This window comes from Chlorocebus sabaeus, chromosome 14 (assembly GCF_047675955.1).
Source record: "Chlorocebus sabaeus isolate Y175 chromosome 14, mChlSab1.0.hap1, whole genome shotgun sequence".
In the NCBI taxonomy this organism is placed as follows: domain Eukaryota; kingdom Metazoa; phylum Chordata; class Mammalia; order Primates; family Cercopithecidae; genus Chlorocebus; species Chlorocebus sabaeus.
The window spans coordinates 69,395,580-69,413,180 of NC_132917.1; the positions used below are offsets into that span (position 1 = coordinate 69,395,580).

General features: G+C 41.1%; 1 protein-coding gene and 1 pseudogene across 14 annotated transcripts in view; one reads left to right on the forward strand and one right to left on the reverse strand.

The window, feature by feature from the left end:
* Positions 1 to 17,601, reverse strand: part of AAK1 (AP2 associated kinase 1) — a 184,650-nt gene that overhangs the window by 136,715 nt on the left and 30,334 nt on the right. The gene's annotated exons all lie outside the window — the stretch shown is intronic.
* LOC103220108 (UDP-GalNAc:beta-1,3-N-acetylgalactosaminyltransferase 1-like) lies at positions 2,169 to 5,656 on the forward strand (annotated as a pseudogene).

Consider the following 17,601-nt stretch of genomic DNA (forward strand, 5'->3'; position numbering starts at 1 on the left):
GCAGTGGTGTGACCTTGGCTCACTGCAACCTCTGCTTCCTGGGTTCAAGCGATTCTCCTGCCTCAGCCTCCTGAGTAGCTGGGATTACAGGCACGCACACCACACCTGGCTAGTTGTTTCTGTATTTTTAGTAGAGACGGGGTTTCACCAAGTTGGCTAGGCTAGTCTCGAACTCCTGACCTCAAATGATCCATCCACCTTAGCCTCCCAAAGTGTTGGGATTACAGGCATGAGCTACCATACCCAGCCTCTTGAAGGAAATTTGAAGGGCTACATGAATGATATGAATAAAGTTTTAGTGCGCTGGATATAAGATCAAACCAGTCAAAACATTCCCTTAAGCCAAAGTCTAATCTAGAGCTAGGCACTACTAACTCTCTTCAATTCTATGAAGGCTGAGGAGGTAAGGAAGCTCCAGAAGAAGTCTGAAGCCAGCAGAGGTTGGTTAATGAGGTTTAAGGCAAGAAGTCATCTCCATCACATAAAAGTGCAAGGTGAGGCAGCAAATACTGATGTAGTTGTAGCAAGTTATCCATAAGATCTAGATAAGACCATTGATGAAGGTGGCTTCACTAAACAACAGATTCGCAACAGAGATGAAAAGCCTTATATTTAAAGAAGATGCCGTCTAAGACTTTCATAGCTAGAGAGGAGAAGTCAGTGCCTGGCTTCAAACCTGCGAAGGTCAGGCTGACGCTCTCATTAGGAACTAACGCACCTGGTGACTTTAGGTTAAAGCCAGTGCTCATTGGCCAGTCTGAAAATCCTAGGGCACTTAAAAGTTATGCTAAATCTATTCTGCCTGTGCTCTATATGTGGAACAACAAGGCCTGGATGACAGCACATCTGTTTACAGAATGGTTAACTGAATAATTTAAGCCCACTGTAGACTTACTACTCAGAAAAAAAAAATTCCTTGCAAAACATTACTGCTCCTTGACAATGCACCTAGTCATCCAAGAGCTCTGATGGAGATGTACAAGGAGATTAATGTTTTCATACCTGCTAACACAACATAAATTCTGTAGCTCATGGATCAAGGAGTAATTTTGACTTTCTTTTTTTTTTTTTTTTTTTGAGACAAAGTGTCACTCTGTTGTACAGGCTGGAGTACAGTGGCATAGTCTTGGCTCACTGAGACGTCAGCCTCCCGGCTGCAAGCAATTCTCCCCACTTCAGCCTCCCCAGTAGCTGGGATTATAGGCAGCTGCCACCACGCCCAGCCAATTTTTGTATTTTTACTAGAGATAGGATTTCACTATGTCGGCCAGGCTGATCTTGAACTCCTGACCTCAGGTGATCCGCCCACCTTAGCCTCCCAAAGTGCTGGAATTACAGGCGTGGGCCACCGTGCCTGGGGAATTTTGACTTTCAAGTATTATTATTTAAGAAATACATTTCATAAGGCAATAGCTGCCACAGACAAGAGATTCCTCTGATGGATCTGGGCAAAGTAAATTTAAAACCTTCTAGAAAGGACTCACCATCTTAGATATCACTAGGACCATTCATGCTTTTCTGGAGCATGGCAGGAGCTGAGCCACCAAACCTCAGGGAGTGGGCCTCTGTGACTAGCAGTTCCCTGCTCAGGTGAGTGCTGGAGGAGCCTGGTGGGGCCGTGGGCGATGCGGAAGAATGCTGGGGTATGTGGTGGTGAGTCCAGGCTGAAGCTGCATGTTGGCCACCTTGTCTTGTCCCAGGGTGCACTCTCTGCCTTCCATTGCCCACAGGAGTGGCTGGGGGTTTTTGCCATGGTGGCGGGGGAGTAGGAGGTGAGGGTATTACCAGTGCCTGTGTTTAGGAGGTGGCTGTTTTGTTAGGAAAAGCTACTACAAAGGGAAATATTACCAAATTGTGTCTTTTTTTTTTCTTCTGTTTTCATAGTGTTCACAGCAAATCTGAGTGTTTTACTTAAAGCATGTAATACAGAAAACAACAAAAAACTTCAGCTAGTGCTTTAATCTCATCTGAAATTCTACAGGTGTGTGTTTTATAAGGCGTACATGGCAGAATTTTAAGCCAATCTGAGATTCTCTGTTTTTTGGTAGCATTATTTTTGAAAACTACATACTGCTAAATGTTCAACTGGTGAAACTGAAAGTATTTCATTGACAGGAAATTAATCAAGAGGAAGAACCTGCAGCTCGCACGCTTCTGAGCTGCTATGGATGGCTCCGGCTCTCTGGACAGCCCCAGCTCCCTGGACAGCCCTTCCAAGTAGGATGTCACAAGAATCCCTCACATGGGGTCTCCTGTTGCTATTGCTCCTGAGTTTCCTTGTGATGTGTTACCTCAGCCTTCCCCCATTATAATGTGACAGAACATGTAAACTGGATGTGCTTCTGGAGTATGAGACAATTTACAGACAATACCTTCGCTTTGCATTTTGAGAGCATTCAAACTGCTCTCATCAAAACCCATTTCTGTACCCAGCGCAATGGCTCATGCCTGTAATCCCAACACTTTGGGAGGCTAAGGCAGGAGGATCACTTGAACTCAGGAGTTCGAGACCAGTCTGGGCAACAGAGGGAGATTCCATCTCTACCAAAAAAAAAAAAATTTTTTTTTTTTTTTAAACAGCCAGGCATGGTGGCATGCACCACTAGTCCCAGCTACTCACTGGGAGGATCACTTGAGCCCAAAAGGTCAAGGCTGCAGTGAGCCATGATCATGCCATGCGGTACTCCAGACTGGGTGACAGAGTGAGATCCTGTCTCAAAATCAACCAACCAACCAACCATTTCTCGTCATCCCAGTAACCTCCCATCCCTCAAATATGAAAGCCAAGCAGGCCACTGGAGTTACTTGAGATGAAAAAAAAAGTGTTGGTGGAGATAAGAGATTCTTACGTTATATCTGAAAGGGAAGACAAAATGTTAGCACTGTGCTTAGAGGGTGAACACCTTCTTTATGGTGACATAATGCAACCAGATGTTTTGGATACACATAATAACATGACCTTGAAAACCATTATGGTATTCAGGTGGGTAACTGAGTTTTGCCCCAATGCCAAGTACATCATGAATACAGGCACTGATGTTTCCATCAATATTTGAAATTTAGTAAAGTGTCCTTTAAACTGAAACCAGAGAAGTTTTTCACAGGTTATCCTCTAAGTAACCATTATTCCTACAGAGGATTTCACCAAAAACCCCATATTTTATACCAGAAGTATCCTTTCATGGTGTTCCCTCCATACTGCAGTATGTTGGGTTATATAATGTCCAGAGGTTTGGTGCCAAGGATCTATAAATGATGAGTCATGTAAAACCCATTAAGTTTGAAGACGTTTATGTTGGGATCTGTTTGAATTTCTTAAAAGTGGATATTTATACTCCAGGTTCTCACTCTAGTGCCCAGGCTGGAGTGCAGTGGTGTGATTTCAGCTCACTGCAACGTCTGCCTCCTGGGTTCAAGTGATCCTCCCACCTCAGCCTCCCGAGTAGCTGGGACTACAGGTGCACACTACCACACCCAGATAATTTTGTATTTTTTGTTGAGACTGGGGTCCTGCTATGTTGCCCAGGCTGGTCTCAAACTCCTGAGCTCAAGCGATCCACTTGCCTCAGCCTCCCAAAGTGCTGGGATTATAGGTGTGAGCTGCTACGTCCCACCCCTTTTCTTTTTATGTAGAGTTGATGTGGATGTCTGTCAACTCAGATGTGTGACTGCAGCCCATGACTTTTCTTTCAAGGAGATCATCACTTTTTGGTAGATTATGCTAAGGAACATCACATGCCATTATTAACTTCACATTCTACCAAAAGCCTGGAGAAGGACATGACACTTTGTGGAAAGTGTTAAAGTTGTGGAAAATTCATGGAGAGGTCCGTGTGCCAGCTTACACGGAATTGAAACTTGTGAAGAACCCACAAACTAGAAACTGGAGGATTAAGGTGTGATTTATTTTGACAAAATTCAAGTCAGGCTCTTTAAAGATGATATTCAAAAGAATTAAATATAAAGTAATTGGTGGTTTTTGCTAATGAGACTAATAAGACCAAACAATTTGAACATGTCCATAGACTAGAATTTCTTAAAAGTGACAGTGAATTATAAGCTCATTAGTCCATAATAAGAAAGCAATGTAGAGTTTTATTGAACAATCTAGTCACTTAATTTTGTGTATAACTTATGTGGCTTACTAATTTAAAAATATATATAGTTCTGTGTAAGGAAAAAAAAACTTCACTGAAATTAGATCAAACACAATTTCATCTGTTTTTGGTCATTTAGAAGGTCCTTCACGATGTTGCAGTATTTCAGAGTTATCAATTATTATTCAATATTACCTCAAACTTTCTGTAAATGTTATGACAGTTTCAATACCATATAAATAGAATAGCAAATCACTCTTTACATCTGATGCTTTTCCAGTTATTTCACTGCTTATTATTGATAGTTCCATTAATGTAAAGTCTTAGGTTGTTATTGTGTATCAGTAATCTCTTGGACTTTGTTAAACATTTTACTGCGGTAATAGAGAGAGAATTAAACCAAGAAAAGCCTGAATTATTGCCTTGTTTTCAAAAATATAGTCTGCAGTGTGTGTGTGTGTGTGTTTATTGTTGTTGTTTTAAAACGGGGTCTCACTCTGTCACCGAGGCTGGAGTGCAGTGGTATGATCACGGCTCACTGCAGCCTTGACCTCCCAGGTGTAATCGGTCCTCCCACCTCAGCCTCCTGAATAGTTGGAACTACAAGTGTATGCCACCACATCCAGCTAATTTTTTTTTTTTTTGTAGAGACAGAGTCTCACTATGTTGCCCAGGCTGGTCTTGAACTCCTGGGCTAAAGGGATCCTCCTTCCTTGGCCTCCCAAAGTGCTAGGATTACCGGCATGAGCCACTGGGTCCAGGCTCCCCAATGTTTTTAGATGTCACTGTCTCATTTTTCCACCTGGAAATTAGGAATAATACAGAATGCCAGGCAGTATGTTTCCTTTTGGAAAGTACTTTGAAGACAAAAAAGAAAGGAGAGAATCCGATGGCTAGAATATTATGAATATTCCAGGATTGAGTTGGAAAGAGAAGACTGAAGATCAAAGCTGCATTCTTAATCTGTCTCAGTTTTTTCGTGCTAACAATCAGTTTGTGAATAAAGAGGAAAAAGGGAAAAAAAATTCATGATTCATGAGAAGTCAAAATACCAACATTAATAGGAGTTTGGAAGAAGCTGATTCCAACTCTCATGGATGACTTTGAAGGGTTCAAGACTTCAGCAGAGGAAGTAACAACAACTACAGATGTGGTGAAAATAGCAAGAGAACTAGAATTAGACGTGGAGCCTGAAGATGTGACTGAATTGTCGCAATCTCATGATCAAACTTGAACGGATGGAAGTGACTTCTTATGGATGGCAAAAAAAGTGGTTTCTTGAGGTGAATCTACTCCTCATTGTGATGCTGTGAACATTGTTGAAATGACAACAAAGGATTTAGAATTACATCAACTTAGCTGATAAAGCAGCAGCAGAGTTTGGGAGGGATGACTCCAATTTTAAAGAAGCTACTGTGGGTAAAATGCTATCAAACAGCATCAAAAACTCCAGACAACTCTTCCTCTTCTTCATGAAAGGAAGAGTTAATGGATGTGGAAAACTTCATTGTTGTCCTATTTTAAGAAACTGTCACAGTCACCCCAACTTTCAGCAACCACCACCCTGGTCAGTCAGCAGTTATCAACATCAAGGCAAGACCCTCCACCAGCAAAAAGATTACGACTCATGGAAGGCTCAGATGATCGTTAGCCTATTTAGCAATAAAGTATGTTTAAATTCAGGCATGTACATTTTTTAGACTTAACACTTAGTAGGCTTAAAACACTTAGCAGACTACAGTACAGTGTAAACATAACTTTTATATGCACTAGGAAACCAAAAAATGTGTGTGACTCGCTTTACTGTGATATTTGCTTTATTGCAGGGGTCTGGAACCCTGCAATAGCTAAAGTGTGCCCAAGTATACCACTGGGTGTTTTTAACATTTCCTCATATTATACACAGTTCTGGACTCTCGGACATATTAAAAACTACTTGTGTGACTCATACAACTGCAGCCTTAGCATTGATAGCATAAGCTGTGTAACTGGGCTCAGTAGAGAGCTGTCTGATAAGATGAGTCTGTAGCCAGAAGCAATGTTTGTTTATAGGTGATTCAGCACAGAGGCAGTTTATTGGGACTCCAGCTGACAGCATCTTAGAGGCAAAGACAAAGGATGAACGAGCCAAAGATAGAACAGAGTCATCGGCCAAAGCCCCAAGGGGCACTTATGACCAGAATAAACTGGGTGGACCCATCTGGAGCCCTAGGTGACCAAAATAGGAGCCCAAGGGTTACAAGCTACAGTCAATCACTATTCTCAAGAGTATGACTAGATTTCAGTTAACCTTTGCAAAGACAAAACCCAAAGACCATAGGTAGTGAGTTTAAAAAAAAAAAAAAAAAAATTGGCTTATCTGCCTAAATGGATCAAATGGTTCACTTTCTCTTGGCTTTATTCTAGCTCCAAGGGGTAGAGTCTATTCACTTTGCACGTCTCAGTTTGTTGCTTCAAATGGATGGACACTAACATTAGGACATGTAAGTTTGGTAAGGAACAGGATTTATATACAAAGTATCACCCTAAAAAATACTTACTGATTACAAAGTGAAAAATAGTAACTTAACAGTGGAGAAGCCTGGCAGATACCAGTTAACTAGATGATTTAGGTTGGTTATCAGTGATGGGACAAGTAGGCATCAGGACCTCTTGTTATGATGCACCTAGAAAGACACATCATTGCAGTATCCCAGTCAAAAACACATACCTTAAATCTAAGCACAGGGAACAGCAAAATCACTCAAATTAAGGAACATCCTATAAAGTAGAATTGGCCTGTACACTAAAAATGTCAAGGTCATGAAAGACAACGTAAGATTAAGGAGCTGTTCCAGATTAAAAGAGATTTAAAAGACATGACAACTAAATACAATGTTTGATCCTAGATTAAATCCTGAACTGAGGGAAAATGTTTTTCTTTTGCTACAATGGACATGACTGGGACAATTAGTAAAATTTGAATAAGCAGATTAGATAACAGTTTATATCAAAGTTAATATCCTGATTGTGACATCTATACTTTGTTTTTTATTTAGTTTTTTTTTTTTTTTTTTTTTTTGAGACGGAGTCTCACTCTGTTGCCCAGGCTGGAGTGCAGTGGCCGGATCTCGGCTCACTGCAAGTTCTGCCTCCCGGGTTTACGTCATTCTCCTGCCTCAGCCTCCCGAGTAGCTGGGACTACAGGCGCCCGCTACATCGCCCGGCTAGTTTTTTTGTATTTTTTAGTAGAGACGGGGTTTCACCGTGTTAGCCAGGATGGTCTCGATCTCCTGACCTCGTGATCCGCCCGCCTGGGCCTCCCAAAGTGCTGGGAGGCTTGAGCCACCGCGCCCGGCCTATTTAGTTTGTTTTTTTAAGGAAATATACACTAAAATGTTTATATTATATACTGTAAATAATTGTAAAGGGATATTATATATTATGTGGCTGACTTTTAAGTAACTCAGAAAAATATGTGAATAAAGATGGAATGATAAAACAAATGTAGCAAAATATTAACCATTGGTGAATCTGGGTGAAGAGTATATGGGAATCTTTTATATCATTTTTCTACTGTTTATGTAACTGAAATTCTTTCAAAATGAAATTTTTAATTAAGAAAAGAAAAGGACAAGAGGAGTGAAAAGTCCAGCCCCCTGAGGCATTCCTGGCCACAGAGACTCAGGGTTCCGAGGCTGGCCTTCCTCCTTTGATACTGCAGTGACAAACAGGATGAACAAAGACCTGGGAGCTGCGCAGATCTGGGTTCCAATCATTGTGCCTCACACAAACTAAGTTCACTAAAAAAAGATGGTATTTATTATTTCAAATTTTTAAAAAGCAACAGAAAAATATGAAAGGCTTCCTCATTTATTTTATGGAGCAAGTTAAGTACAGCCCTAATACCAAAACTCTGGCATTCAGTACAGGAGAAAAGAAAACTGTGTATTATCCCATTTACAAATTACTAGTACATTGAATCAGGCAGTACATTAAAAAATTGGACACCATGGCAAAATCAAGTTGGTTCAGAGAAGTAAGGATGAATGGATGGAGGGATGGACAAATATCAAGAAATTCATTAAAATAATTTATCTGTTATGGAAGTCAAAAAAGACAAAGACTTAGAAATTCAATAAAGAGGCATTTTCAATAATTGAACATCTTTTCCTTACTTTTAAATGTTTATTTTTCCAGTGGGACTGTTTGTAACTTTTCTGATTACAAAAGTAATCATGATTATTGTAAAAATTTTCAAGTAAGGCAGAAGTGGGTAGAATAGAGTTTCCTCACAGTCCATAACATTGTGGAGTCTTTCCAGCTTGTGAAAGCATCTTTACAAGTAGGTAGATCTTGAGCCAGCAAGCAGGACACAGAGGAGAGAGAGAGAGAACCCTATTCTGAGAACAAAAGGCAATTCCTCTGTTAGTTTGCAGGCTCTCACAAAGCATACCACTGATAAAATGGAGTCCACACTATCACCTCCCTTTCCATGATCTTCCCCCTCCTGCCTAACCAGCCATCACTCCAGAAGGTCGCAAATCCACATGTGAGTCACTTCAGAGCAGCTCTCCTCACATGTAGGTTCTCACCACTCAGATACTATCCATCCTCAGCTATGAAGGGTTCTGTGTAGAAAGATAGCAGGGTAAAAAATATAAGATTTTAAGAGAGAACATTTAGGAATACAATTTGAAAGATGGGGAAATTAGAGAATGAAGGAGATACTGTGCAGAATTAAAATCATCATCATCATCATCATCTGCTTTGCAGACTACACAGTGTAAGAAGCATATTATTTAGAGAACATTTGTGTTTAAATTCTCCGGTGTTTCAGGAGTTGGCAGCAGGTTTTCAGAACTCAGACATCATTTGAGTCATGGACAGAATTGGAAGCCTGATGCACTGATGCTGTTTTCTATCTGTGGCTGAAAAATGAGGCATTTTCCGATAATAAGAGATACAGAATCCAAGAGGAAGCATACCCACTTCCAGTTTCAAATAACTTCCCTTGCAAAAGGCAAAGATCCTTCTGAAACTAGGTTAGAGAGTCTGATCTCATCCCTTCAGAACAACCAGAGCTCAAGGTTGCAGTAATCTGACTCTCCAGTGTTATTTTGACCAACTTCATAAAAACAAAAGCTACCTTTGATGCACCTCAATGCCTAGTCAACTCACCAGAGAATCAAATATTAAAAATTAATCAGGCTGGTCAGACACCATTCAATGTCAAGCAGCTTTACACAGGAGATGGAGCTCTGGGGTGACGCAGAGTGAATGCTTATCTTTCATGTTGTCATGAACTTGAACGATTTAGCTCACGGCCTATTTCTTCTCCTGGTCATGTCTAATTCCTGGTGGGCAGCTCTGCAAAGGCTGAGCAGCCAGGCTTCCATGTGGCCTCATTGCTTTCATGCTTCTCCTCTCCAACTGTTCCTCTCCTCCTCTAGGGCACAACACCTCCAAATGCTCATTGCTAACTCATCCTCTTATCTTCTTGCCCCACCATAGTATCAGTGGACAAAATCCACAAGCTCGTAAGGTTCAAAGTCATCACCTCTATTCTGAAGTAGACACTGAATGAACATGCGAGCTGACACAGGGGTGGGATTTCACAGGATGGAAAAAGAAGAGAGGGACACACCAGGCTGAGGCAGAGACTTTAAAAACATGGAGAGGATGACTGGGGAAGTGGCAAGCGGTCCAGTGGGGCTGCACCTTAGGGTCCAATACAGCTCTAGCTCTGGCGCTGCTTCTCCTGGGTGCCACACCCCAACTGCACCCCAGCCTCTCTGCATGGAGTCCCTCAGATATCTCACACTAAACATACCCTAGCCAAAACCTTTCTCCTTCTTGACTCTAAATTTTGGCTAATGGAGCCACCATGCTTTCGGTCAGTCAAGTTGAAAACTTAAGTTACCTCAGACTCTTCCCTCTCTGTCTCAACACACAGTACTTCAACAATTTGCATCAATGCTTCTCCAAAATGCTCTTGAATCCATTCCCTACTCTCAATTCTTCCTACCACTAATTTCAGCCTTATGTCTCACCTGGGCTTTTACAGAGCCCCAGCATGTGCCACACAAACTCCCACTCTTCCCTGGAGTCAGTCCAGTCCTTGTGTCACTATGAAGCCCTCCCTACCCCAGCAGTTTGTCCCCTTTTTCCTTGCTCTCACATTGCTGTGTACCTACCTTTACTACTAAAAGCCAGCACACAGAATGATCACTACTTAAAACATGTCTGTTTCCTCCATTCAACAGCAAATTTCTCAAGGGTAGACACTGTGTTTTGTAACTTCTGAAAAAGATGCCTCCCAAGCATCTTACATGGTATCTGAACATAGCATTTCACAATGAAATCATGGTAAACTAGTGGAAACCCTAACTATTCTCCCTGCTCTGCCTTTTCCTTCTTATGCATTTTTTTCTAACTTTTTATTTTGAATTAAGTACAGATTCACAGGAAGTTGTGAAAATAGTGCAGAGAAGATCCATGTACTCTTCATCCAGTTTCCCCCAATGGTGACATTTACAACATCAAAACCAGGAAACTGCCCCTGGCACAATCTACAGAACTTATTCACTCCAGGCTGAGGCAGAGACTTTAAAAACACGCTGAGGATGTTTTACACCAGTTTTACATGCACTCATATGTATGTGTAGTTGTATGTAAATTTATAATATGCAGATTTGTGTAACCACAACCACAGTCAAGATACAGAAACTGTTCCATCACCACCAAGATCCCTTATGCTGCCTCTTTATAGTCATCCTCCTCCCTTACCTTCCCCCGGCCCCCACACTGCCCCTAATTCCTGGCAACCACTAATATGTTTTCCATCTCTTCTACGGACACTTTCAACAGTGTCCCATTGCCTAGAGAAGAAGGTTCATAGACCTCATCTGTGGCATTCAAGGCCTTTAGGATGTGATCTAGAGCTACTGTTCAGCCCATTCCTCCCCTCCACCCCCATAACTCACTATTCCAGCTACACAGGACAATTCACTGTCCTAGGAACATGCTTTGCACTTTCCTCCCTTTGTATCTTTGCTCATGTTGTTTCTATGTCTAACCTTCTCTCCCTGCTTATTCACTCAGAAGAGCCATCTTTAAGGTTCAGCATAAATATCATATTTACAAAAAGCTGCTTCCTGATTTCTACCATCCCCAAGCAACTGTTTTTTCTCATCTCTGTAATCCCTCTCTTATAGCACTCAAGTCACAAGATTATTGTGTGTCCATGTCTTCCCCACTTGACCACGAACCAACTGAACACAAGGATATGTATTATTCACTTTTGTCTTCACAAGACCTCAGCAGTTTGACTCCACAGACTTTCAGAAATCCTTCCCTTGTACTACCTGTCACTCGCTGCACTTAGTGCTGGAGATACAAAGATAAATATCCCCTGATGAGACTTACTAGGGGCTAGTACCTCAATGTCTGACTCACTGAGGATACACACAGCAACTTCTTGAATGAATGAATGATAAAAATCTGGAGGTCACTTGAAAACATAAGGCTCAGTGATCTAGAACAGACATACATCAACCTGCTGCCGCTGAATGACACTAGAAGCCACCAATCATTGATCACTCAATAAATGCTTACAAAGTGACTACTGCATGACAAGCACCTCTCTACGTGTTGGAGATACAGCAATAAACAAAACTGACACAAATCTCTGCCCTCATGGAGCTTGCACTCAAGCAGGGAGACAGGCCATAAAATAAATACATACATTAAAAAGTAGGTTAGAGGCTAGGTGTGGTAGCTCACACCTATAATCCCAACACTTTGGGAGACCTAAGTGGGAGAACTGCTTGAGCTCACAAGTTCAAGACTAGCCTAGGTAACCAGGTGAAACCCCATCTTTACAAAAAATACAGAAATTAGCCGGGTGTGGTGGTGCATGCCTGTAGTCCCAGCTACTTGGGAGGCTGAGGTGGAAGGATGGCTTGAGCCCAAGAGGCAGAGGTTGCAGTAAGCCGAGATCGCACAACTGCACTCCAGTCTTTTCTCAAAAAAAGAAAAAAAAAAAAAAAGTGGGTTAGATTATGATAAATGCTGTGGAGAAAAATAAAGCAAGAAGGTTTTGACAGAGAGTGTTATGTGGGGGAAGAGGGTGAAGAATTTCAAATTAAGGGTCAGAGAAGGGTTCCCCAAGAAGGTGATATATAAGCAAAACTGTGAAGGGGCGAGTGGGCATAGCATGGGGCTATTTGGAGGAAGAGAACCCCAGGGAGAGGGAAGGACAGGCAGGAGCACACCTGGCATACTCAAGGACTAAAAAGAAGGGTGGAGCACGTGAATATCAGAAAATGAGCTCAGTAAGGTAAAGGTAGAAGGAGGAGTCATCGTATGGCCTTGTAAGAAACAGGAAAGACTTTGCCTTGATTTCTGATGATGCTTTAATGCTTTATCTCTTCTACTTTTCTTTCCCATGAGTATTTGGTTATTCTCTATGACCCCCACAAGCCCCCAAAATGGTACTCAGGAATAAAATAATTTATCAAACACAGATAACGACTACTACTAGCTACCGGATACAAAATCTATTAAACATGGTCATCAAGAGGTGGGACAGTATCATTAAAGCCTTCTAGATTACACTTATCATAAGTCAACCTATTTCTAACTCAGTAATTTTTTAAATTGATTTTTCCTTGAATCGTAAGAGTAGTGATACAAGAGAAACTCTCTCCTCTACAACTCAATCAATCAGGCCAGTGGTTGGATCATCCAGCATGTGGGCAGAGATTAGCCATGACCACTCAGCTTGCTGTGAGCAGACATATGTTCTACAGCAGGGAGGGGGAAGAGCCTGATAATCTCATCAGGTGGAGTTGGTCAAAAGAACTGTCTTACGGGACCTCTGGGTACAATGGCAACAGGGGAACACATGTTTCCTGCCCCCAGGTCCTTTTAAAATAAACTAAAGGCACATAAAAATAGAGAAAAATATGCATTTGGGTTGGAAACCAGGAATGATGCCATCCCACCTGCCTAGAACTTTGAAGAATATCTGCTAGATTTAGTCAAGATGGAGCAGGACCAAAGAAGGCCCAGCTAGCTTTCTAAGAAGCAATGTGTCCTGGCAATAAATGCAGGCAGCACCTGCAGGACACAAAAGAAGGCTAGGTCAGCAGACACAAAACTGCTATAACACAACCCAAGGCCCACACCAACAGCCTTCCTCAGAGCCTTGAGCAGATATTCACCCACCCAGCTCCTTGCCCAGGCCAACAGCTTGGCAGAGAGAGTGGCACTCAAGGGCTGGGTCTGGCATGGGCAGCCAGTGTAAACTCAGTCAACCTAAAATTTCCCCTTGTTCCTTCATTTGAATATGAAGAAGACAGAAACTCACAATTATCTCTCTAAGAATTCATCTCCCATGAGATTATGGTGATGACTGTAAAACTATGTTCAGAATAAGATTTAAGGAGTCAGTGTAACTATGATACTTAAGTAAGTGGTTTTTAAAAAGGGATTTCTGAAATAGGAAAGACTGAATGGAAATTAAAACTTTGAATACTGGTTTAAATAGTAATGGACGAAAGGGACAGCAAATTGAAGACTATACAATCAAATTGGAAAAGCAAAACAAATTCCCCAAGAACTCAGAAAAATGTCAGAAGACAAAAATGAGGTAGAGATTAATTTTAATACAGGACACAGAAAGAACATGGCAAATTAAAAGCTTGGGCTTAACAAAAAAACTTCTTAGAAATAATAAATTCAGCAAAGTTGCAGGATACAAAATCAGTTACATTTCTATATACTAACAATGAACAATATGAAAGGGAAATAAATCCATTTCATTTACAATAACATCAAAAACAATAAAATAATCAAGAATAAACTTAACTAAGGAGATGAAAGACTTGTACACTGAAAATGACAAAACAATGCTGAAAGGAATTAGAGAAGACACATATAAAAGAAGATATCTTGTGTGTATGTGGATTGGAAGACTTGTTGTTAGGATGTCAATATTATCCAAAGCAATCTACAGGCTCAATGCCATCCCAATAAAATAGGCTGGGCACAGTGGCTCATACCTGTAAGCCCAGCACTTTGGGAGGCCAAGGCAGGCGGATCACTTGAGGTCAGGAGTTCAAGACCAGCCCGGCCAACATAGTGAAACCCCATGTCTACCAAAAAACACAAAAATTAGCTGGGCATGGTGGCAGGTGCCTGTAGTCCCAGCTACACGGGAGGCTGAGGTGAGAGAATCACCTAAACCCAGGAGGGGGAGGTTGCAGTGAGCCAAGATCATGCCACTACACTCCATCCTGGGTGACAGAGTGAGACCCTATCTCAAAACAAAAAGAAACTACCAATAAAATGAAAAATCCAGGCCGGGCACGGTGATTCAGGCCTATAATCCCAGCACTTTGGGAGGCTGAGGCAGGCGGATCACCTGAGGTCAGGAGTTTGAGACTAGCCTGGCCAACATGGCAAAACTCCATCTCTACTAAAAATACAAAAATTAGCCAGGCACAGTGGCAGGTAAATCATTTGAACCCGGGAGGCTGAGGCAAAAGAATCATTTGAACCTGGGAGGCAGAGGTTGCAGTGAGCCGAAATTGTGCCACTGCACCCCAGCCTGGGTGACAGAGTGAAACTCCGTCTAAAAAATAATAATAAAAATAAAAAATAAAAAAAATCCAACCTAAAACCCACATGAAACCTCAAGGGACTCTGAATAACCAAAACAAATCAGAAAAATAACAAAATTGGAGGTCACATAACTTCTGATTTTAAAACTTACTACAAAACTACAGTCATCAAAACAGTGTGGTACTGGCATAAAGATAGACATAGAGACCAATAGAATATAATAGAGATCCCAGAAATAAACCCTCACATACATGGTCAAACGATTTTTCAGCAAGGGTGCCAAGACCATTCAAGGGGGAAAGGATAACTTCTTCAACAAATGGAGCTGGGAAAACTGGATACCTACATGCAAAGAAAGGACCACCCATCCTTACCTTATGACTACATAAAAATTAACTCAAATTGGATCAAATATCTAAAAAGTTAAAACTACAAAACCCTCAGAAGAAAACATATGGGAAAATCTTCATGACATTGAATTTAGCAATGACTTCTCGGATATGATACCAAAGGCACAGGCAACAAATGCAAAAATATGCAAATGGAACTATAGCAAAAATTAAACACTTTTTGACTTATCAAAGGACAACTAGCAAAAGAGTAGAAAGGCAATCCATGGAATGGAAGAAAATACTGTATTTACAAATCATACATCTGATAAGGAGTTAACATCCAGAAAATATTAAAAATTCCTAAAATTCAATAACAGCCCTATTAGAAAAATGAACAATGGACTATAAATAGACATTTCTCCAAAGAACATATACAAATAGCTAATAATAAGCACAGGAGAAGATGCTCAACATTATTAGTCATTAGGGAAATTTAAATCAAACAACAATGAGATTATCACTTCACACCCACTAGGATAGCTATTATTAAGAAAAAACAGCAGAAAATAACAAGTTTTGGTAAGGATGTGGAATAATTGGAACCCTTATGCATTGCTGATGGGAATGTAATATGGTGCAGCTGCTGTGGAAAATGGTATGCCAATTCCTAAAAAAATTGAGCACTGAATTACCTTATGATCCAGCAATTCAATTTCTGGGTATATACCTGTTATGGCTAATATTAGGTATCAACTTGACTGGATTGAGGGATGCCTAGATGACCGGTGAGGCAGTTTCTGGGAGTATCTATGAGGGTGTTGCCAGAGGAGATTGACATTTGAGTTGGTGGACTACAAGAGGAAGACCCACCTTCAATGTGGGTGGGCATCATCCAACCGGCTGCCAACACGGCTAGAACAAAGTAGGCAGAAGGGGGATAAATAGCCCACAGAGTCTTCTCACTGTCTCTCTCTTCCCATGCAGGACTCTTTGCTTCCTCTCCTCCTGCCCTTGGGCATCAGACTTCCAGATTCTTCTGCTTTTGGACTTCGGGACTTGTACCAGTAGCTTCCTGGGGGCTTTTGGGCCTTCGGCCTCAGACTGGGGGCTGCACTGTCAGACAACATTGAGACTTCCTTGGTAAAACTTATACAGCACATGGTTTAGAGTTGGTTGTGAGGCTTTCAGGTTTGGACTGAGCCAATATTGGCTTCTCTCTCCCCGAGCTTGCAGATGGCCTATCATGGGACTTTGCCTTGTAATTGTATAAGCCAATTCTCCTTAATAAACTCCCTTTATATATACATATACCTTATTGGTTCTGACCCTCTGGAGAACCCAAATACAATACCCAAAAGAACTGAATGCAGGGTCTTGAAGATAGATACGTATACCCATGTTCACAGCAAGATTTCTCACAACAGCCAGAAGGTAGAAGCAATCCAGCCATCCATCAACAGATGAATGGATAAGGAAACTGTGGTATAGACACACAATGGAATATTATCCAGCCTTAAAAGGGAAGAACATTTTGACATATACTATAATATAGATGAAATTTGAAGACATTATACTAAGTGAAATAAGCCACTCACAAAAGGCAAAATACTCTATGATTCCATTTTAGATGAGGTATCTATGTAGGCCAGTTCATAGGGACAGAAAGTAGAATGGTGGCTGCCAGGGGCTGGGGGGAGAAGGGGAATTGGGAGTTAGTGTTTAATGGGCATAGACTTTCAGCTGGGATGATGAAAAGGTTCTGGAGGTGGATGGTGGTCATGAGTGCACAACAATGTGAATATACTGCACGTTGTGCACATGTACCCTAGAATTTAAAGTATAATAAAAAAATGTTATTCAACTGGGGATTTATTAATATATAAAGTCTTTCATCTGTTATAGAGAAAAAAATGTGAATGTACTTAATGCCATAGAACTGTACACTAAAAAAGGATTAAAATGGGAAATGTTATATTATGTATTTTACCACAACTTTTAAAAAAGGTCTTGGGTTTAGAGTCAGCAGTCCTTCTACCTGCTAGTAGACAACTTTGTGGCAAGTTGCTAAAACTTTCCCAGAAGTAAAATGAGGTAACAATAGGGCTGTGGAGATAAATGAGATAATTCCAATAGGCACTTACTACATAAGCACTAAAAGTCAGCTCTTATTATTATGAAGATGACTATGAGAATGGCACAGCTGGCTCTAGATGTTTCAGCAGAAAACGACAACAGTTGTATTTCTGAATCATTATCTAGGGAAGAATGTTTTCACATTGTTTGATATTTTATGATAAAGGTTCTTTCTAGTATCTTCTCTATGGCCCTTGCCCCCTTCACCATTCAACTCTAAACCATGTGCTGTGTAAGTTTTACCAAGGAAGTCTCAATGTTGTCTGAGGAGGCAGGCCAATCCTTGGAAAATGAAAAACTGGCAGATTCATACCAAGATGGAAGACATGAGCCAGTTTATAGAAAGCAAGTCAATGACCATCTCCCAGTTAGTCAAAGCCTTCAAAGGCTCTGTGTCCTCCACTTGACTATGACGTCAACTTTATGTTTTG